The sequence below is a fragment of the Myiozetetes cayanensis genome, unplaced genomic scaffold, assembly GCF_022539395.1.
Source record: "Myiozetetes cayanensis isolate MyiCay16 unplaced genomic scaffold, myiCay2020 scf13, whole genome shotgun sequence".
NCBI classification, from domain to species: domain Eukaryota; kingdom Metazoa; phylum Chordata; class Aves; order Passeriformes; family Tyrannidae; genus Myiozetetes; species Myiozetetes cayanensis.
Genome location: NW_026086937.1, coordinates 14,356,682 through 14,380,845, shown reverse-complemented (window position 1 = coordinate 14,380,845; position 24,164 = coordinate 14,356,682). Strand labels below are relative to the sequence as shown.

At 46.2% G+C, this 24,164-nt stretch overlaps 1 protein-coding gene across 2 annotated transcripts in view; it reads right to left on the bottom strand.

Moving 5' to 3' along the window:
- The window catches only part of DIS3L2 (DIS3 like 3'-5' exoribonuclease 2), a 183,218-nt gene that overhangs the window by 37,170 nt on the left and 121,884 nt on the right, over window positions 1–24,164 (bottom strand). The gene's annotated exons all lie outside the window — the stretch shown is intronic.

Below are 24,164 nucleotides of genomic sequence, written 5' to 3'. Positions count from 1 at the left end.
GCAAAAAAAAAGCAACATTTTAGGCTCTCAGTCATCACAGCAACTTCTAGTGAGGCTTGTGGGGGAAAGCTTAACTCACCAAGCCTGACACGCAAACACCATGGCCTGGAACATACCGTGGGGTTCCAAACCTCAGGGAAAAGTCACATGCATTGCAGAAACCTCTTGCTTTTTCCACCCTTTGTTACTATAAAGTGTTCGTGGTTCCTCTGAAATGCATGGGTCATAACAGCTCACCCCTCCAAACCCACCCACACACACCACCCTTCACCAAAGCGATTGCGGTTCCCCTCAGACACTAAAGAAATGAGTTTCTCCATCGGCAGCTGTAGTTCCCACGAGTCTTTCTCTGAAAACTTTCCCGGCTCCATCTCGTTCCTCCAGTGCATTAGAACAGAGGAGAAACCACAGAGGGAAAGGTGACAGATTTTTCCTTCTGTGCAGAGTTATTAAAGAGCTGTTAGAAGGGTTTGCAGTTTGGATCCGCCTCCGGCAGCAGGCTATGATGGGACCTGGAAGCTGCTCTCTTTGCAGCTCCAAGAAGGCATTCAGCAAGGCTTTTCGGATTTCAAACATGGCTCATTTTATTTAAGGGGGAAAAATTAATCCTCTTTCAACAAGCAGCGGAATGGTTCTGTGGGGAGACTTTTTTGCTGAAAATGTCTCCAGTGATTTTATACACTGAACTGCCTAGAAACCAGCATGGAACTGAGTCCTGTAATAGCCCTGCACATCCAAGCAGCCCCTCATTCCCCAGGGGAAAGCTGCTGGCGCCCAGACCAGCGTCCCACAAGCTCTCACAGCCACAAGATGCAGCCCCTGGACTCAGTAAAACAGCTGCAGACACTGATCAGAAGCCAGCAGGCTGAGTAAGAGGGGTAGCATCCTCTGGAGGAGGCAGCTGCCAGTCTTCATGCACCTTTTTGGGGTCACAGAGGTTACTATCAGCAGGGCTGTTGCCACTGCTGGATCATGCAGGACTCCAGAAATGGTCTGGGAAGACCATCACAAGGGCTAAAAGTCAAAGGAGATTTGTTAGGATGAGCCTGACCTTTTTAAACAAGGGAAGGAGGAGAGAGTAGTATTGAGCCACTCCATTTGATCACAGACTCCTCTCCTCTGGGCTCCAAAAAAATTGCTAACTCAAATTAATGGCTTATTCAGGAATGAACACAGAATTAACAGCTTATTCAGGAATGAACACAGAATTAAAATGGTTTTCTCCTGTAGGCTGTTAAGAAACTCTGTGTGCTGAATCACTAGATGATGCACTGATTTTCCCTTCCCTGAAGGGTAGCAAAGTCATACACTGTGCTCTCACTGACCCAAATAAAACTGCATGCCACAAAATCATTGAAAAATTCACCATCTGGAACACTGAGAACCAAGTACCAGGCTGAGACCAAATTCAGCTGCTCTCCCTTGACTTCTACACCCCTAACACTGTGAGCCATTCTGAAACACATGATCATGCAACACCATGTCACACATGTGCCTGTGTGACAGTTACCACTGCCCAGACAGTGACTTCTTACACTCTCCACAATTCCTCTTCCTGAAAGCCCTGATCTTATGACAGCTTACCAGATCACTCAGTCCCAGTCTGGAGACTGGTGCCTCAGGCAGGACTAAGGCAGGCTGGTTGGGGATGCTTCGTTTGGCCCAGATTCATGAAGCCTGGCTGTGGATCCAGCCTCTCCAGATGCCACGATGGCAAACGGCAGCTACCCCACAGGAGCAGGAGGTCAGCGAGAAACAAAGGAACCTCTCCAAGGGAGACAGCCTTGTAGTCCATAACCAGAGTCCTCCCAGGTGAGCTGCCCTGGTTTGGGGAACTGAAGAAGGAACTGAGAACTTCTCAAAGCCATTTTTTCTGGGAGAGGTTTTCCAAAGTTTTCTTACTAGAATATCAGGAAGCACCTCTGAAGCAAAAGAGACAGCAGTTATCTCAGACACAGTTCCCCTGGATCCTTTGTTTTGTGGACTGGGCAGTGCGCTACAGAATCAGTGAAGACAAAACACGAAAGAAAGTGCAAAATTTGGGAAAAGTGTGACTTTGGCCACTTACAAAAATAATTTTGATCAGGACAAACTCAGCAGTGCCTGTCTTTTGTTTGCAGCTCTCTCCTAAGTGGGCTTTGGGGTAACTGAGTGGGCTTTTGCAGTAACTGAGCATCTCTGGTTACATCTCTGAGCATCACCAGCACAGCTCGAGGTTGAAGCCAGCTCTATGCAAGAAAACAAGTCCACGGTGAGGGAAGGAAGGAAAAGGGTTGGGAAGGAAAACAGTCTTGTCTGGACAGGCTGCCAGGGAAAGCTCTGGGCTAATCAGGTATGGGAAGGTGACCTTTCCACTATCTGGGGGGATGGGGTGCCATGGAACCTGCCTACCCAAAAAGGAAAAATCATAGTTCCCAAAGATAATGGGTTTTCAGTTTTCTGTTATTTTAACCCCTCTTTGTCTACTCATGGTATTTCAGACAAATAAAACACACCCTGTTTGGCAGGCTCAGCCATCTCTGCTACCCATCAGTGCCAGCAAGGCATGGGTAATGGAGACTCTACATGGCTTGACCATCTGGGGCAATACTGCCAGGCAAGAGGATGCTGCTGTCACCCACAGTGACAAGAGGACCCCACTCGGAGAAATGTCACACAGAGATGTGTAACTAAAGGTCTGTCCTTCAACCATAGCTCAAGGTAGCTGTGCTGTCACTGATGCACAAATCATGCTCTTATGCAGATCTGCCCTGCTGATGTCCTGTCATGGTCAGCGCGGGGGGAGAAGAGTGAACCTGTGATTGTTGCCCAGCCCAGGAGTCCTCACAGACACCAAATGAATAGGCCAAGCTCTGTGGCCACTAGCAACACTCCAGCTGCCTTTGCTCATTTGGTGGCATTTGGTCTCAGCAGGAAGCAGAGCCCTCAGGCAAAACTCCTCACAGGGTGGAAAAAGAGCTGGTAAGGCAGGTAAAGAAGGACTGCCTGAACACTGAAGGAGGCACAGTGGGATTCAGAGACTGTAAGCTTCCCACTAAGCTTAAAAAAATTGTCCACACTATTCAGCATCTTGCAGTTGGGTCTTCCCTGCCATTGGAGCTACAGGAGAGCTCCACAGATCACCCTCTGACATGTGCTCACTTCTGCACGGCCGTACTCACTGCAAAGGCACTTATGCCTCCCAGCACCTCAGTGCTTTGGAAGGTCAGCACAGATTTTTTCCTCCCATGCTAAAGCTAATCTATGAAGTGCTTGCTGCCACAGACCTCCAAGAACAGAACTCAAGTGTCCTTTCCCAGCTCTCTGCACCCCCCACGCTGCTGCTTCTCTCTGCTCCCATCTTCTGCAGCTGTCCTTCCCTTTTGCCTTCATTCACTACACACAAAACCTCTGGTTATTTCTGAATTACAGAAGGTTGCAGGGCAAGGCTGGGGCAGATGTCAGGAGCTGATCGACCACTTCATCATTCCTCTATCGGAATTCTGCCACACTAATGTCACGAGACATCCAGAGCCTCCTGGATACATGAAGCCCTACAAAACAAGCAACCTTTTGCAATCATCCCTCTGGCACAGCTTCAATTCTTAACCAATTTGACAACATTGCTCCAACACTACATTGCCGCTTTGAAGCTCCTTTTTGTGTGTGTCAGTGTTCCTTGTCAAAAGGAGCTTGCTGTAAAGTCAGCAAACAAACTAATACCCTGGCAAAAGAAAGGCCACTGCACCTCAAATACTGCATTTTATGCCTGCAGGGGCAATGGAGGATTAAGTTTCTTAGATAAATGCAAGTGCAGGGTGACCCCATCACAAGGATGGATCATCAGATCAGGGAATCTTTGCTGTTAAGCATATGAGAGAATTTCATTTTACAAGACACTGCTGGGCTTCAGTGGGAGAGGAGGGGGAGAGGAAATTTCCCAGCGCCGAGCTGCGGTGTGATTTGGCTTGCACTGCCCCCTTCGGTTGTGCAGCCCTGGAGCTCACAAGCTAATAAAGATCCCTTTCCACTTCAATGGCTCTGCACATAAAGAAGAGTTCGGCATGGTGTGTGCGTGAACTCTGCAGGAAGGGGAGCTGGAACACAACCATGCTGAGAACAGAGTGCTGCCTACCAGGAGAGCCCCATCAATAATTGAGACGTCAGAGGCACAGGGAGGTGCGTGAATAAGAGCTGTCAAAAGGAGTAATTGGGATCTCTTTGGATACAGTGATGGATAGGCTCGCTTGTCACCAGACACAACTGCAATACACCCGGAACAGAAGAGGAGCAGGGCACTGAAATTCAAAGGGGCTGGGGCAGGCTCTTTGATGGGCAGGATGATGTTGACTCCATGGATGGGAGTATCTCACTTAAGGTACCAAGCAGGTGTGAGCATGCTGTCCTGTGACTGGTCAGTGGAGCAAGAGAATGTACCCACAGCATACCCTTGGTGAAGTTTGGTGGCACATACTGCAGGCTCGAGGTGAAGGTAATGCCACATCCTTGAGAAAAGCCACCTCAAGGAAAGTCATCTCCCACCCAAGCATGAGGGCTGTGTGCACATAACGCTTGTTTGTGCAATGGCTCCACTCTTTGGATTAGTTAACACACTCCTGTTCTCTATTCCTATGTCCTTAAAGCCAGCAGAGTTGCCTGACAGTGGGATGCTACTTGTTTATCCATCAGACACTGACATGCTTCGTCTGCACCCAAGGGTTCCCACACCCCCTCAGTTGAGGTGAACAGACACCAAACCAGCACACAGACACGGACAGACACAAGACACCAGGGAAAGCAGAAAGGCTCAGGGAGCTGCCCCTCAGTGCACTGACGCCTATGGGGACGCCATGCCCTGCTCAGGAAAACAGACCTTGGTAGGGATATTGGGGAAGCTGCTCACATCTTGGGGCTTCCTCCACCAAGGCTGGAAAGAGGATTTTCAGAAAGGGGGAGCAGTGCTTCACACTGTCACAGACCGTCAGGTTGCCTGGGCTTCAGTGCAGCCAGCAGCCATCCTCATTTTAAAGAATTTTTTAGGCCTGCCATAGTTAGAGGCTCAGTCATGCAATAAAGCTTGGTAGCTCCAACAAGGAGAGAGCATGAGGAGTACTCTTCTGGCTGCTGAAATGCTGCCAGTACCTATACTGACCTGACTGGGCAAATTCTGCATGCCCCTTGAGTAAATGGTTTGGCTTGGATCCCCCCGTTCCCAGCCCTGGCTCTGAGCAGCAAACCTTCGTCAGGAGATGAAAAGTTTTCTCTACACATGCCCTGTATCAGAGAGGTATTACGGGTTCAGCCAAATAACCAGGTCAAAGACTTCAGCTGCCCCAATTGTAGGGCAATGTAAGGGCACACTCTGGCCAGCCTTGGTTAGAACTTCTCAAGGTAATTCCACTGATGTGATGGGGTATTCAAGCAGAAGGAGTTCACCCAGGGCAAGGAGGCAAGGCAGAACATGAGCCTCCAAGACAAAAAGCAGGGAACTTGATCTAAAGATTACACTAAAAACAGTCAGGGTTCTTTTTTACCCTTGGCACTCATTCAATTTTAACCCTATTTGCATGGAAGTACAAAAAAACTGGTAGCTGCTCCCTGTTGGAATAAAGACTCCCCTCTCCAGCAAGCTCTAGAAAGCTTTTTAAGAATAAACTTACTCATCAAGCAGGTTTTCATGCCCCGCCCAAACTTCGGGTTTGACCCAAAAAAAAAAAATAGTCCTGAAGTCCTGACACTCACTTTTAAAACCACAAAAAATGAGCCATGCTCCAGTAACGTAATCACAGAGTTTTCTGGCACCTTGTCCCTTAAAAATACATCCATCTGCCTCCACGCAGGCCATCAAACTCAATCTTGTTCACAATGGATTTCCCAATTCCTGCGTGCTGGAAGGACTGCAGCAGTGCTGGCTGTGCCGGCTGGACGAGCCCTTACAGAAGCGCAGGCTGCAAACCTCACAGCTGTGTTTTCACTTAAAGAAGCTGCTCTTGAGACCAAAGCACTTCTTCCATAAGCTTTTCTATTTGTGCTGCAGCTCAAAATTGCTGAAGAAAGACCCTGGGTAGCAGCAGAAGAACATGTGGTAAGGACAGGATGGGGGTAATAAAGGACAGACCAAAAGTCCTACAGTGGAAAAAGAGGAAAGACAAGGAAACTTGCTACCAGCTTAACTAGTTACCTCTCACACTGGGTTGGAGCAGTCCTTTCCTTTTGGCTTTGCAGACAGCAAACATTTGGACAATCTCAGCACCTTGTTATAGGACTGCTGTTGCTATTGTTTGAAAGTCAAAAACTGCTCCTAAACTGATACAATCACACCTATTGCCTCCTCAGAGAGACTCCTTCTCCCCATCCTTAAATGCACAATTTCCAGGTGAAAGTTTAAATTCTCTGGGAGGCTCTCGAAGCCGTCTCTGCTGCCCTGTGTCCTCAGCACATTAGTCAGCAAACTACTTTTCTTAACAGGCTACAAGCATGTGGCTAAGGACAACCCCAGTCCAGCCTAGGAAAAGGAGCTGAAGCTCATTTGGGGCATTACTCTGGTCTGAATGCCTCTGCTTACTTCTACAGGTGAAATACTCACAGAATCACAGAGTATTCTGAGTTGGAAGGGACCCATAAGGATCATCAAGTCCAACTGTTTGGTGAATGGTCCCTATGGGGATCAAACCCACAACCATGCTCTAAGCAACTGAGCTAATCTCAGGTGACTATTTTAAAATCTTCATCATTTACTTTGCTGCTGCCTGCATCATACAACTGCATAAAAAATATGCAAGGCCAGTGAATCCCTAACACAGAAAACGGAAGATAGCAGAGAGCTTTTGTCCCTTAAATGAATCTGGAAACTCAGAGGTTCCCAGTCTGGGACCCAAAGTCACAACAAGCTAAATTATCCCACAGGCTGCAGCAGGTCTTGCTCTCCAAATATCAGCCCTGGGATGCAGTGAGGACCCTCGGGTCTTCCCATCACAGGAGTGAAGTCACTAACACATATTCCCTAGCACATAAGAGCACTGCCCTGCTGATGTCTAGTGGCCCCAAAACCTCTACTACACATAGTCAGGTAGTACAGCAAACAGAAAGGAGCGTGGCTGAATGCTTTGCAAAGATCAGGGCAAGTGCTGACATCAAAATGGCAAGCTGGCTTCATACCCCTGGGCTTTTATCTCACAGCTGCAAGTCAAAGTTGGAGAGCCTTTTGGGTAAGACAAGGCACGAGGCAACTTTCACCACTTGGCAAAAGTATAAACTGCAAATGAGTTTATTTTTAAGCATTCTCACTTGCCCGCACGGGAGGTTTCGGACGCAATCCACAAAGAAATGGATCCAGATTTATTTAGAAAGAAGAGCTGAATACTTCCGTTCATTTTATAAACTGGATGAGCTCATTCTCTAGATGCACGATTAGGAAACCACAGAGCTAAAATGCGGATTACACAGTTGCAAAGAGTTTAAATTTGTGGATTAAAAATACCTTCTTCAGAAGCTAACAAACTGTGACACTGCACCACATGCCCTAGACCACTAGAGAACCGTCGATGAAGTTAAAAGTATTTTCTACGCATACATCAATTTGAAAATAGAAGCAAAACATCCCTAGGAAATGCCACATAAAAAAGCTGTGACACTAACAAGACACATGCCAACTTCCACTGCTTGGCCATTTTGTTTTCTTTTACTTGGAGCCTGTCTCCCAGGCTCTCCTTAAAGCATTCCTGACTCTTGCACCTCTCCCAGCACCGTCCATGCTCTGACAAAACACAATTTCACTGATTTCACTTGTGCAATAACATTCTTGCATTTTGAAGACTGATGATGACTACAGTCTTAGCAGGACAGTTAACACAATTATGTCCTACCCAGTCCCAATGATCTCTTCTTCACTGGAGAGATATGGAAATTCACTTGTGAGAGCAGGAATTTGGGAGAGGAGGATAATCAAGACTCTAATAAGATGCTAGATTGCAATCAGGAATTTGAAACAGCCCCGGAGACTCCTGGGAAGGTAGGACTGACCCTTGTCAAAGCCATTAGAGTTGATGGTAAGTGAACTTTCCCTGTCCATGAATAAGTTGATGGCTGCAGGGCAGCACTTGGACATCATGTACCTTATCAGAGGGTTAAAATTCCCCAGGAGAGATCAGAGGCAAACAGCCAGAGGCCAGGGAGCAGCAAAGGGACCTGTAACTGGTGTGAACAGGAACAGGCAAGACCAGGGTCTGCTGCCTGAGAAGAGAGATGGGAAATGGAGCTTCTGACACTACACTTCCAAAGCACCTGCAGTTGATGCGGAGCCCGGAGAAGGGGAGAATGACACCAGCAGCACCCACTGACACCCAGGACTGAGAGAGGCCCTGGGCCTCATAATCCCTGGCTCGTCCACCAGGGGCTGGCAGAGCAGCAAACACCACCACTGCTCTGAAAATCCTGGAGCAAACAGACAAACCAAGTGAGTTAAAGTAACCATGAGAAAAGGAAATATTTCTCACTATTAACAAGGAGAGGAACTTTTGGGGTAGAGCTGATGTAAAATTTCCCCTAAGCTGACCAGTGCCAGCGGCCAACAAAAGGGTGTTTCCGTGTGGCCACAGCACCTGTAGCCCAATTGGTCAGTCACAGGGAGGACCTGAGGGGTCTGTGGGACCTACACCAGCTTTGTCACAGGTGGGGCAGTGTGGAAATCTATGTATATGCCATCGTGATCTGATGGGAAAAAGAAAAGCCTGATCAGAAAGAGATCCCGAAGGCATTTCTGTCCCAAAATTGTTCAGTAAGAGCCTGAAGACTTGAAAAGCAATTGGTACGTTCCACTTCTGCGGTAGATGAAAAGTGACACAACCAAGCAGAAGCCCTCTCTAAAGTCACTGCTTGGTATGTCGTTATTAGAGGGTACTACAGGTAACAGGCCATTATCCCCAAGTGCTGTTATTTCAGACACCTGACACAAAACAGGTCTCAGCATACTGACCCCAGGTGTAAGCAGCCTGAATTTTAACTTGGCCCTGCTATTTTGTGAGAGCCCAGAGTCAGCAGAGAACAGCATTGCAGAAGCTGGCAGTTCCCAAAGGGAGGGCAGATCCAGCACTGCCACTGCCAGTGACAGAGCACATGGCAGTGGTTACCCGAAGGAGGACATGACATTGTGCTGTCTCCAAATGACTCAAGTCACAGGGAAATGCAAGGTAAGAGCCATGGGTGCAGATGTCTCTGTGTACATGGCAGGAGGAAAAATGGTTTGGTGTCTTTTACTACACCTGACCGCAGCACAACTTTCCCCCATCCCATGAGCTCTGGAGGGTGCTGCTACACATTTTACAAATCAGCCTATTTTGTGTCTTCCCTATGACTTTTGTGTGCCTTCCCATTACGTGCCCAGTCTTTGTCACTGCTATTGGGAGGATACAGGGAGCCGAGGGCAGATCAAACACAGCAAATCCTATTTTCTTAAGTTTGTTAATGCTAACTGCTTCCCTTGCTAAGCCACTAATGGAGCTGTGAGAATCCAGGAGCACAGATTAATTCAGCACCCAGGTACTGCCTCATGCCCGGAGGGATTTCCGTAGAGTTGCACTGAAGACAGATGAAAGCTTGTAATACCCTCCATACAAGAGATAAACCCATTAAAATATGAACAGCCCCTGTGCCACAGCGATAAGAGCTCTGCCAGGTAACAAGAGAGATCACAACAGTATTTCTAGGTTGTTATATCTGCCACTAAACTGGAGCTGGAACTACGAAGAGGCAGAATACCCCGATCACATCGTGCTGATCTCAGTTTGACAGACACGCCGTTCTCCCCCAGCCCTTGGGGTGATGCTGTGAAATATCTGGCAGTCCTGAAGTCCAGGCCTAGCACTGCTGACTCCAGCTTTGCTCATTCTCTGGGGATAATCTGGACTTTCTTGCAGCATTTTACAACCTGCCAGTACTGCAGGCAGCTGAGCTGTGTCCTTGGCCAAACCTTTTCCTTTGACACTGTTAGTAGCACGGAGATGGGAAGGCATCTCCTGCCACACACACTCAGCCCACCGCCTGCTGCAGAGCATCTTCTCAAACGTTGCATGCCAGGAAACACCATTCTGCATCCCACCACGGCAGTGCTGACTCCATCTTCCCTGGGCAGAGGTGGGTGCCATGACCTCCTTTCTCTTACTTCAGCAAATCTTGTGGTGTGTCTAAGCGCAGTTGCTCGGTGCACGAGCAGGAGATCCAAAGCTTTCCAAGGACATCCCTGCCCATTCCCATGGACAGCAAGTGCTGCTGCTGTTAGCGCAACCACCGGGCTCCCCTGGGAAGGGGCTGGCTGTGGCTCAGCTGAATTCCTCTGGCAACGACCTGATCCTGCTCACACTTTCCTAGGGACCCCGCAGCTCCTCTGTCACAGGGAAAGAAGGAAGCAGGAGTGGATGGGGGCCAGGAGACTTGTCCCAGCACCCCCGCTGGCAATGGGACGGGCACCCTGCCCTCCAGCTAACCCACAGCCAGCTGTCCTACTCCAGCTCCAACACAGCTGCGCTTCAGTGGAGAAGCAATTTCTGCGTGTAGGCGCTTCAGCAAGGGCTCTGGCAAGGTTCACACTGAAAAGGTGAGGTGTAAACTGTAAAGCATTTTTGCAGGGCCAAACTGATGTCAGAGCCCATGACGCTGCTGTCAATCCCTGGGTTGGAGTGTGAGGGGTAGGATCAGTGATCCTCTTCCAACGCTAATGCACAGCAGGCTGTTACAACGCTCTGTTCCACATGGTTATTTAACATATGTGAGGGGCTCGACACGGTTTATGTTCAGTAGCTGTGCTTTCCAAGCAGTATTGCATTTCTTCAAAATGAAGATGCATAATATTTGAAAGCTATTTTTAAAATCAGTCACAAACCTGCAATCTTCTACGTCATCACTCCTTCCTCCTATCAAACCCAAAACATAACAGTCACAGAAAATCAGTGAACTCATGCCCGAGAATTTGGCTTCAAGGATCTCGTGTGTGCATGTGTGCACACACACACACACACACACACACACACAGAGGGAAGTTCAAAGCTGTAATTCAGGTACAATCCATGTTTAAGGTTTCAAAGACATCCAGGATATAGTCCACTGCTGTGGGTACCAGCACACTGTATGCAGAGCAAGACAATCTAAGAGCTGAACAAAAGCATGGGGTTGTTTATTTAACAATCTGCCTCAGCAAGTGTAGGTTTTCTGCCCCTGGGAGTTCAGCATACTAACAACCTGACCATGTATCATCCTAAAATCTCACCATAGCTTTCACTTGCCAGGACTGATCCCATCCACTACTAAAGCAAATCACAACGCAACTGAACCGCAAATTCCCATTTTTATGCCTCCACATGGCAGCATCAGATGGGGCAGGGAAATCATAGAAAAATCTTTAGAAATTATCCTTAAAAGACATTCTGCAGAGCTCCACTCCCTAGAAATGCCTGGCTCCTGTGAAGCACAGCAGCTCTTGCAGAGCTCTTTTTTGCAGTAGTCTTGCATAAATCAGGCTTTGCAGTTCCCCAGCTTTATGGACTTGGGGCTTTGTTGGGTTAATTTTGTCCAGTCAGCCCTGGAATAGGAGTTGTCCATACCAAAGTGGTAAGTTTTAAAGGCAGAAACCAACATCATATTTTACAGAGACAGTCAAGTTCTTAAAATTAGTTATTTATTCCAACAATATTAAAAGGAGACACACGGCTTTCTCAGTCATTTTTCCATTCGTAGTATTTTTTTGTGTTTTTTTTAAACTCTTGAGTCTAATCCTGAATTTTTCTATGGAAAAGCTGGAAGAAAAAGATCACAGGGAAGAAGGATCAGTCTGCTAGTGCATCCACTGTGCTTGCTCTCCCTTTGGAGAGCTTGCTGGGTTTGTGGTTGAGACTTTATTTTTAAAATACATTCTGAAAGTAAATAAATAAATAAAAATATCTCCAGGCATCAGTATCAGCTTGTGAAGGAGATCCAGACAATGCACAGGAGGCTAGAAAGGAGCCAGTAAATTCTAAGAGCGTAGAACAGGAGAGGGGATTAAGCCTGGTGATTAAATTAGGCGATGCATGAATACATTCCAATGCACAACATCACTCAAGCACTGGACAAAACATATGGCAACAATGGAAAGCGCTGCCCACGAGGTCACCTTTAATATGATTAGCCATGGACGCCTGAAAGGAGATCTCCCAAGTACTGGCATGCTAACCCTCCTTTGAGCACCCTGTGAAAGCCTTTGAGGCTCCGTGAACCCGGCACAAACGGCTGCTGTGTGTTAAGGGATGTGCCCAAGCCCATTGAAAGAAGGACAAAAAAAAAAAAGAGCCTTGAGGCTGGGCAAGCGCACTGAGAGTAGTTTTTGTTCCCCTGCTCGCAGGGCACCGGCGGGATCTGTCCCCAGGGTGTCCTGCCTGACAGCTGGGTCACCACACGGGCTCTCCTGTTCCGCTTGGACTTTTCAACTCCGCTGGCCCACATTCACCGGCACGGCTCGCCCCTTTGAAGGGGGAGAAAGCGCCTCATCCATCACTGACACGAAGGCAGTTAATTCACTTCTTTACAACTGGAAGGGCTTTTGCTGCGAGCAGGAGGGAGTGCAGGAAGAGTAATGAAATCCAAAAGGGAGCCAAATGATGCTTTCCTCTGCTAGACGCCAGCACTGGCAGCACTTGCTGCTGGCACGGCCCATGGTGGGTGAAAGGAGACTCTTTTGTGGTATGCCATTAGCTACTTCCAAGGCCCCAGTTCATGTTTACCACAGCCACTGTGTTACTTCACTTGGTATTTTTTTCCAGTCCTGTTGATCATAATGCAGAACTGACCGAGTCCTTTTGGAAGCCTCTCTCACAGAAAGCAGAAGAAAACTGCTTTTTTGAAAAGACTATTTTTTTTTCTTCTCTTCTCTTCTCTAAACCAAACCTCACACTACTTTCCATAAACCCAACCTAAGGCTGAAATCCCCACTTAAAACTGAAAAGCAAAGATCTCTGCCAGGCTTTACCCACACTGGTTGTCATCCAGCCACGCCACTTGCCCCTGGAGATGCCACCAGCCATGGGAGCATCGAGCTGTGCTGCCTGGACTGCACGAGAGGGCATCTCACACCACAGCATTGCTCTGCAGCCCCATCCAGTAAAACCCTGTCACAACTGCAGCCAGCAGGTCGTCCTGTCGACTGTAACGGGAAGAAACACTCAGTGACATCAAAGATAATCTCATGTGAGTCACCCTGCATGATGACCTTGCTGCAATCAGGTGAGCCCTTCAGATGCTGAACTCTACCCCAGAGGACCTTGGCACACTCAGCCGAGTTCCTAGCAAGGTTTCTGCAGGCTTTTAGTATTTCAGATTCCAGGCGATGACTAACTGGGAACACGTGAGGGACAGGCCCAAAGGTAACTTCTTTCACACACTTTGTATCTGCATGGCTGAAGGGTGAAAGTCATAGAGAAAACCTCAGGAGGAACTCATTCTGGCTACACAGGTCTCAGCAGCTACGAATAACAAACTCGACACAGGACTGCCACCACCTGAACTCCTGATACTGCCAGGAAAAGGAAAGGATCATCTCCTAAAGCTCTTTCTAGTTTTACATTTCTGGGATGCCATAATTGCAGCTCAAGTCTTGACACAGCACACCCCAGGCACTGCACTGTCACAGCTGACATTCAATAAGCTGGGAGATTCCTACCCTCTCGTACCACAGATTCACTTTGGATCCTTCTAATAGATCTTTTAGACTCTCATGGGATCTGCCAAGACTGAAGATCAAGCCAGTTTCTAATGAGACAAAACAGACCAGGCAGCTGCACCCTAGTTCCAAAAACACCGGAGGTAGCAGCTCCACAAAGGAGGGTATTATTTTTCTTTATTTTAGACAAACAAAAAAACCCTTCCCCAAGCATAACTCTTTCACAATAAAGATTAGTGAGGGTTAGGAGAAAAGCCTGTGTGGCACCCATTTTTTGGCTGTTTAAGCTGTTTGTAGCAGAAAGTCTTCCTCCTCTGAATTATGTTTTGTACCCATTGCTCTGCTACTACTCTTACAAAGGCTACTTGTAGCAAAACCGCAGATCCTTGGTGCTGGGTCTGAAGCAAGCTACGGCAACCTACCAAACAGCAAGAGGAGGGATGAACCAGGCCGGGCAGCATACCAAGTCCAAAGAAGTCAGGTTTACTGTCCTGAAGGGATGACACCCACGTGATGTTACTTTACCCAAGTGCTTGGGGGATACGGCAAGTCCTCTCTCCCCTGCAGAGCCCAGCTGAGGGTGCTAGCTGTGAACTCAAAAGAAAGAAGGCCATGGATTCACCTCTGAGGAGTATCTATTTCTACCTACAAAGTAGGCACACAAGGGCAGATTTAACACACCTTTGTCTGCTGGGTTTCTTCATCCCAAAAAGCACGTACAAATTCCAGTTGGTCCTGGCATGTGGAGACCAACTGGCTTCTGTGCTGGGCCTGATCTATGGAAACTCCGGTTAGATACCATATTTCTACCTGACATCTCCCAGTGTTCATTGTCTGCTCAGTCTTTACCTTAAAACTCCTGGGACTCTGAGCAAAAGCATTCCTCCCGCATGGAGAACCTCCGAGGGTTTAATGCTGGTTTGCACTCTTTTAAGGAAAGACACACCTGTCTGCTATCACATCTGGTCTTTAAACTGATTTCAAGGAAACTCTATAAATGGTTGAGAATTTGAAAAGAGATGACCACACTGCAAAAGGATTTCAGGGTTGGTCCCCCAGGGTAAAGGCTATTTGTCAGCAGCTCCCCCTGGCACAATGTTATGGATCCATCAATACACCTACCTCTTACTCCTACCTAAACATGAGAAATCAGTAACTCCCCAGCTCATTTAACCACCTATATGCTGCCCAGTGTCTTCTTAAAAGAAAAAAAAAAAAGAAACAAACCAAAACTATAGAGAAAGGCAATGCAAGCACAGTATTAAAGACAATCAACCATCACTTTCAGTAATGTTTGAAAATAAGAGAAAACAGAGAGCTGAAGTGAGAATTCAAAACCTCAAAGTAATTTCAACCATACATACATGAGAAGGGAAAAGTTTATACATGATACAACAGAAAAAATGACTCACTTTCTGAAATGCCAAAGCCTGTTTTAGTTCATTCTGCCTTCTATACCTGCTAAACACATCACCGACCGAGAAATCATTTAATAAACTGCATTTTTTTTAAAACCCATTTTAGCTATTTAAGCATTTTATTTCCTAGTATTGTGGGTCAGCTTCTACTCTAACATGCTAATCAGAAGTGCTTGCTGGATCAGTGGGCTTTTTTTCTCAGAAAAACAAGTAGAATCTTGAGATTAAAACAGAGACCTTGAAATTGAGGTGAAACTGCAACCATAAAGCTAATGCAAAACCTCCCATCGACTCATGAGACTGCAAATTTCTCAGCATTGCCATAAGACACCAAATAAGCTACAGCTCTGCATTCCCCAGTTCTGCAGGATCAGATGGATCAAACCCATGGGGGCCAGTTTACTCCAATTGTCAAGGAAGGTATAAATTAAATTTTGTTGTATTCAGGCTAGGTTGTTTTAAAAAAAACCCCACCACCTCCCCCAAACAAAACAAAACAAAACAAAAGAAGCAAACAAACAAAAAAACCCGCACACGCACACAAAAAAACCCCAAGCATCAGTGACTGCTTGGTTACTTTGTATTTCTGTGACAGAAACAACTTTTTCAAGTCCAGTTAAAGGAATTACCCACAAAACCCCTTCCCAGGGATTTTGCATGGCTGGTTTCTTACAGATATCTCGAGTCCCTCACACCACTCCACTCCAACGAACTCGTGATGCTACTTTCTCACTACCTCTCGTACGGTTTTCATGTGAACATCACTTTAATGATAGCCCATCATAGATGGGCAATGGACTGTGCCCAGCTTAGTTGGCAACTAATTAGCGCAAATGCAAGATATCTGCTATCAGCTGAGATCCAAACTGGAACATGCTTCCTTCAGAGGGCAAAGTTTAATACGCTGGCAGGTTTAAGGTGCAGACAACGCAACAACTTGTGAACACTCATCTTTGGGGAGAGATGGGTGTTTGTGCCTCAAGCAGGAAGCACCAGGGAATCACAGTGTCTCCCACAAGCAAACGAAGCACTGCACAAAGAAGGAGCACTCTCAGGGAGGAGGACTTTCTCAAATCTCAACTATGGACAAATCTCAGAAACAAGTGGAACGTGGACCAACCACCTTATCTGGGATGTCATGCTTCGAGCTCCCATTTTACGCAATTCCATATTCAGGGGAAATCCATACTGTGAACTGTTAGTTTGCTTAAAAAACTTCCCTGTTACCACATGAAGATGCAGAAAAGAGCAAGATAAATGATCCAGACTGCTAAAGACAGATTCAAAGCCACTTGCTTTCAAAACAAACCCAAGAGGTTGCTCAACAAAATGTACTCCAAATGAATCACTGCAAACTTTAGCAGGGCATATAATTTCAGAAGATGTGAGCTTGGACTTGGAATGTTTAAAGATAAATCCTCAAGGGGACTTCAGCAGGAGTTGGCTTTCTCAGATGACACAGGATCAGCTCCATCCTCAGCTCAGCTGTTGGTATCTTGGATAAGGCTTCCGCAATCTCATTTCAGAGGGTTGTGAAAACCCCAGGTGCTTTCTGAGCTTCTTTGTACTTTAGCATCCGTATGCTATGGATCACAAAAGATAAAACATCCCAGGACTTCGAAGGAGTGATCCTGCCCAGAAACACCTGATAAAATGAACTGTGGTCATGGAAAGCAAGAATTTTTTCCCTTCTCACTTCGGAATTGACATGAGAAATCACAGAACTGTAATGTCTGAATCTTTCATCTCCTTCCAAACATTGTCTTTTGTCATTACACAATTAGCCTTTCTTCCATATACCATTGCATGAAACAGAAATGGCTCTGACAAAGAGCTGCTACATCTTCACCTATGGCAGACTGATCACATTTGAAGTTACATCACTCAACACCAAGTGACTCCATCTAAAGAGGATGACGGATTAGCCACGCAGTCAACTATAATTAATACCTGAAAAAAACCCTTGTCAAGTCTCTGTTCAAATATGTGATAAACAGAATCTGGAACAACAAGAGACTTTCTGATGACGTCTGTTCATCACCAGGGAAGAAAAACACCATCAACTGGAGGGCAAGACTCTCAGAGCAAGGATTGTTTCCTCAGCAAAAAATGTAAAATAAGAATTTCCTCCCAACACTCACCCCACTTGCACCTCTACACAAACACATGTTTTTCTGGGTTTTATCTTTCTATCAGAGACACTGAAGAACCAGTTTGTTTCTGCTTCATTAAGAACCAGTTCTTCCATCCTGAACCTCTTTCAGTATAGCCAGCAGAAGCCACTAATTCTCTCCCTACCAACCTCAAAAATACCAATGAGTGGTTTGCTCAGCTGGATCAAGCACTGAGTCCTCTGTTCACCTGAGCTATCAGTTTCACATTTGGGATACATTCCACCACACTAAGCCACCACCTGCCACAGATGACCTCTCTTTCCCCTAGAAATGCTATTTGGTGCTCTCTGAGGTCCCTGTGAGCAGATGACCCCAGGCAGCCACAAGCAAGGGCAGGATCCATCTGTGTCCAGCTAATCCAGGAAACCAAGAGATGTGTACTTCACATGTAAATTTGGAGTACTTGCAAACACCTTCAACCTTGCTTGCAGGTCAGTATGTGATGATTTCCAGCTCACCCCCCTTCTACAATGGCTGATCACCAACTGGATTCAATAGAAAAAGCCAAACAATTTGGAAGGTCTGATGATATACTGCCTACTGCACCTCTGTCCCACACAAGCAAGAGAGACTTCCATGGGATAGGAGCCCATTGTCTTGATCCTGGCACACATGGGTAAAGCCTGAGATCTGAAAAGACTGGAGAGAGTGGCCACTTGTGAAACACAGCAATTGCTTCTGCATTGCAGAGACATGCTGGCCACACTCAGCCCTCTGTGCTGATGTGCCTTGTTTCTCTGCTCTGCACTGTGAGATGTATCTGCTGGGGACAGGGATGAAGAAATCCATGTCCTTAAATGGGCCAGCAATACACAACAGAAACAGAAAAGCACCAGCTTTTATTCAGAAGCTGTCAGTAATAAATGTGAGAGGAGGAGAACGGTCAGCCTTGGCCTAAGGTGCTGGATTTGGTCTGGTAATCAGACCTGCCAGCTCTGCCACTGACGCACCGTGTGAGCTCAGGCAACTGCTTCACCTCTTCATGCCATACCCATTGTCTGGAAGGATGGAGCCAGCCTCCCCTCTGATACTTGCTCTTAGGCTGCCAGATGAAAGAACAACTGACACTGTTGCTGTGTCAAACAGCATCTCAAAACTAAACCGTAAGACCTCTTTTTTATGGAGAAGTTTCTCAGCTTGCAGGTCTGTGGTAGATTTAATAAAACTCAAGGGTTAAGCTGTGTTTGTTTAGAAGAAAAACACTTGTACATCACCAGAGGACTTGAATATCTGAGCTAGCGGCTGGAATATTTACTCCAGGAAGAATAAAGTCATAATCCACTCTTGCATTACTGATGGTAAATTAATGCCAGAGCACCACTGTGTGGGGAGCTCCTTCCTGGCTGTGTTTGCCCAGACATCTGGCTGCAGTGGCTCCCAGCACGATGCTCCACAGCCGAGCCCTGTGCTCCAGCGTCGGACTCTCCCCTCCTGCCAGAGCCAGCTCGACCACTTCACCACCTGCTCCTGCTGGGACACAGCTGCTCAGCTCTAAAAGAACGATCGGGGAGCGGCGGGACATGAGCGAGGACATCAATCCTACTCACACCCCTGGGAAGACTTCATTAAAATCCCAGGGCAAAAGATTAGATTCAGAGAGCTTTCCACTCAAAATCCTAATTTAATCAAAATACTTCAAAACCTACTGGCAATGCAAATATCTCCATGTGAGCTAAAAGATGCTCAGCCAACACATCCCCTCCATAACGTGATCCTGCAATGCCTCCATCCTTCATGGATCCTCGAACTGCCCAACCTAAGCCATCTCCTGCTCCTGACCACAACAGTGACACCTCATATTTGCCTGCCAAGTACCATGCTCCTCTGTGGTACTGTAGGAAAGACGTGCTGAAAATCGTTCCTACTTTGCTGACACACCTTTGCACGTGCACTTCAGGTACTCGTGCAAGGAAGGGCAGCATCCACCAGTAGGAAGCTGTGGCCTCAGATGCTCGTTTTGACATATTAACTGGGACTATGCAAAAGACATCAAATCCCCAGAGGAAATTAATCTCCAAATAAATCCAACATTCCCCCAGCTGCTTTATGTATCACACAGTATAAGCAACTGTCCATAATGATCGTATAGCACCTGCTGTCCCCATTCTGGGTTTCAGTGATGTCTCTTTAGCCAGACATCAAAGAGAAAGAGCAGACAATGGTGGAATTGTGATAGGAAGTGAATAGTGAAAGCTCCTTGTCAGTCTGAGTTTCCATTTATCTTACAGCACTGTACATATAGCCCACCCTGCCTCTGCTGTCACGTTCATGCACAGTTGCTGTAACAGCCTCGTTAGGCAGTTTTCAGGATTTTATAAATGGGCCTTTGGGATTTTCTCCTGGGCAAAAGCAAGTGCACAAGCAGGTACACACCTCAATCTATGCTGAGGGAACCAAATCCAAGATGAATTTGGCACCAAGGCCACATCCCAGGTAATGAACATCATGACTTTCTCTTTGAGACTGGCCAAGAGATGCAGCCAAGAATCAGGGGATGCAGCAAAGCCATTTACTCCTCCCCAGAAAGGTGCATGCACTGAGAGTGTGAAGGGGTAGCACATACATCAGCCATGGACAGAAAACCTAAGCATCACTCAGGCCAGGATGACCTTTCTGCCCCAAAAGCATTATAAGACATAAATTCAGATCATGCTATTAGGGCAAACATAGGCACACTCAGTTAACTGAGGTCTATGCCGTATTATAGCCCTTTGTTGTCCCATGTAAACAGTTCTCCCAGCCAAAATGGTCTTCCATTCATTTACTAATATATTGTATTTTGTGCACAATGGCTGTTTAACCAGGGTAGAAATATTTATTACTTTCACGTAGCAAGAACAAAAGACCTGAATATTTACTATATGGATACGAGGCAGGAAATATGACAAAACAATTTGCCATAATTATTTCCAGCAGTCACTCATATTGGAAAATTTTAATAGTGATAGTAATTAATCTGTGGTTCTTGGGATTTCCAATTAAACAGCATTAGCAGGAGCAACTCTCTAAAAATACGTGTTTCTGTCCTATCCCATTAGTCACAACTAAATATGAAATTTCCCAACATACAGTGTCACATCCTGCAGTGTCCTCCCTCCTCCTTGTTTTCCATGTGAATGGCTTGAGCTGTTTGCATCAAGTAGTCAGATTTGGTTCTGAGAGCTTCAAAAACTGTACAGAGCTGGTTACTATATCCAGTGTGCCATATACCTGGGTGGTTTGGAGCTGTCACTCTGCACACAGTCTGGTGTTTGTTCGGGATCTTTGTGCTTGTTTCTCTATGTTTCCAGAGGCAGAAAGACTCTACAACTTTAGGAGTTCCATCAGCCTTAAAGAAACAAAGCAATTGTCAAAGATCATCCGTCTTATCCCCAGCAGCCATGGGACAAGACCAATGGTAAGGTCTCCAGGGAGCTACAGAGTTACAATAACACAGTTTTACTACCTCTAAGTTATTCAGAACAATAGAGACCCACAGGTAACAGCAACCTTGCTCCGATGGTAAGACAGCGGCACAGTACACAGGCTGGGAGCAAGCAGAAGTGAGACCATTTCGCTACCAATTCAGCCCTTACACTTGTGTAATATTCTCATCTTTGCCATTTTTGTCCTTTTATTCCTTCCCTTTTCACATACACCTGCGAAGCTGAACATCTGCCTTGCAGAAAACAAGGAGAAAAGCTATTATACCAAATGATTCAGTGTCATTAACTGGCCTAATGCAGACGCACTTCGGGTTGTTCTCGCAAAGAACTCTGGTCAATGCTGATGTTTTGAGCACCCAGGTGTAAGTGTGCTGGCAAAGGTAGAATCACCAGCACAACAAAAGGCATTGCTCGGCTCACAGACAGTTGTCATAGAGACAAATCAGCATCCTGGGGTATTCTCATTTTAAATACGCACAGAAATCCTTTTTAACCTGTCTTCCTGTAGGCATCCATCCTCGTGATTCATTTATAAACTGCTGAGGCCAAAAAGAGAATCATTTATCAGAACGTCTCCTCTAGGCAGGCTGGAGCTAAGGAGCTTTTCTGCAAACTTCATGGGTTTTGTTGAAAGCAAGTTTCTATCTGATTCTCTGGCTACTGTTTCTAAAAGCTGTGGGTTGGGGAAGCGATCCAGCTTCCAAGTAACCTGGCCAGGAAAAAAAAGGAAAGTTGTGGGTTGTGCTCACTTTGCTTTTTAAACCAGGTCAGATCCCTGCTCCAATTTAGAGAGCGGGTGCACCAGGAGCTGTGAGAGGACAGCACAGGGGTGGTATTTCACAGACCCAGGTAGGCACGAGGTTTTGGGGGGAAGACAGTATTTTAAATATCTGAACATTTTTTTTCTTAAAGTCACATACAAGGCCTTTTGCCTTTACATCTAAAAGCTGCAGCTCTGAATGAGAAAGAAAAGAAATACATTAATCTCTGTCCGTGTGGACAAAGTTCCATAAGCTCCTTAGCCACTGAAGGTGCAAAGTCTTTAAACCTCTAAAACTCAGCTCAGCTGCTGTTTAGAGCTAGGGAGCACAGCAAACCATATTCCAGGGAAAAGGTTCCAGAAGGGGCCTATGGGGACAGCTGGATCCCACAGAATGACTGATGTGTGGCTCTGGTTGCACCCATGGTCCAATGCAGCAGGATTCCCTGCAATCTCATCAGGATTACCAGACCTCTGCAGAGACATGAAAGGAACTGAGGAGGGGGACAAGGAGGAGGCTGCAGGTATGAAGGTTGGCATGCCAGGACTAAGTTGAAGCAGTAATTAGAAAATACACAGCCCCAAAGAGACACATATATACTGACACCAAACCCACAAATCCTAAGCTTTCCAGACCATACGCTATCTCCACAATACCTCAAGGTCTTCTGTGCGACCCAGATATCTGATTCCTTAGTTATTAAAGGAAATAAAATATTCTTCATCTGTTGAACTACACAGATCCCTTCCTCTAAAATTGCTGCTAAAAGATAAAACCATGGGCAAGCAGATGCCGCTCTCACATTAGGTCATAAAAATTCAGCAGTGACATTCAAACAGAAAACATTCCCCTCACCACAGCACAGCCAGCCTGACACTGCTGCATCCTACTGGAGCCATCCTGTGTCAGGACCAAAGAGCTCCCTGGCCAACCAGTATTTCTGCTATTACAAAGATATGCCTATGAATGGATTCATCTGAGAGATGTTCTTTGTTTTAGGGAATAAATTCTAAATTATATGGATAGTATGGGGGAGATCAATATCATTCTAAAGAGAAAACTGAGGCAGACAGGGAGAGTACCAGCCCAGGGTCACCACAGCCAGTGGTAAAGGAGGATGGGAGATTCTTTCCCCCATGATTTACTCATACCAACAGGAAGCCCATGAGCACCTCACACTGAGAAATGGCACAGTGGAAGGAAGAAAAAAAAGTCGTCACTGTTCAATCAGGAGTGATCCCATGATAGAACTCTCAAACATAATGCAATGTATAGGAAGAAGGCTCACATCCCTTGGGAAAAAAAAGCACAGGAGTCATTCACGCTCAGCCATCCCCTCCCATAAGACTGTGGGATGATCATTTCCGTCATTCACGTATTTATTTGGAATTCGATAATTCATTGCCCCTAGTTTCCTGCTGGAGTTTGCCTTCCATTGTTCATGATTTACATTACTCAACAGGAAATCAGTGAGAGGTCCTGTGATTAGAAAGGTGTGTTTCCCATTCACACCCACCCTTGCTTGCTCACTTGGGGCTGGAAGTGGGAAATGGTGTACAGCTGTGTCCATGGAAACTCAGGGAAGTGGGGGAGCAAAAGCAGAGGGAGTTATCCCATTTTATTAAAAGATACAGATTGCTTTGTCTGGCCATCGCCGCTGGCCACGTCCACAAACGGATCCCTAACACACTGCTCATACTCAGGCCTTACAGCAACCACTTTCTCCATGGCTAGGGAGGGTGTAGTTTATCAAAACACAACTATCAGGGCAGTACTTGAAAAGAGTAAGTATGGTGAAAGTGTCCCTTGATCTGAAATATGCTTCCTTCTCAAAGACTATTACTTTGACACTCTTGCCAGGGGAGAGAGATTCTGCACAGTGTAAAGTGCCACTTGTGAGACATAACTCAGTTTATCATGGCGTTTAGGAACTAGGCTGAGCAAGAATCAGCCCTCTCTGGTGTCCTTAGCTGTGGCTTTTAACCCTGATCTCACAAATGATGCTCCAATATGTTCTCTTTAATGGCTCCTCTGTAACAGCACAGAGCAAAACAAAACACTGCTAATCTTTTATGGGGTATCATTGGAACAGGATGCTTCCCTGGCCAAATCCTCCCATTGGAAATGTCACAGCTGTTTTAAAACATATTTCCCCCTAAGTTACATTGATAACAGGTACTGAACTCAGGGTTACATGGTGACCCCTCAGCATTACACTGTAGCAGTGACTTGTGGAAAGCAGCAGGTGAACTTTCTGGGCCACAGGTCCCAGCCACACCGAACTGGTTTTCCAACCCAAACACTTTCAAGGCTTCCCAGTTAGGTAATCCCATGCAAAGGCTGGCTCTTTTATGTTCCTTTAGAATTTAGAGCGTGCTTGGAAAAAAAGGCCCAGCTTATTAGCCATTGTATGCTAAACCTCAGACAGGGAAGCCTCTGTTCCACAGAAGGTTAGGAAAACTCCGAAGTGGAAGTTTGATTTCCAAAAATTATTTAAATATAATTTTAAGAATTACTATTTCCTTTAAGCAAGGAAGGACCTTAAGTAAACGTCCTCTTCAGGCTCACTGGTGTGCCACACCAACCCTCCAAGATCTCCTACAACAGAGGGCAAGACAGCCCCCAGCCACCACAACGCCTATGCCAGAAGTTTTATCCTAAAGTAAAACCCCAATCTCCTCTAGCGGAACTGAAGATAAATGTGTGTCATTTTGTCCATTTTA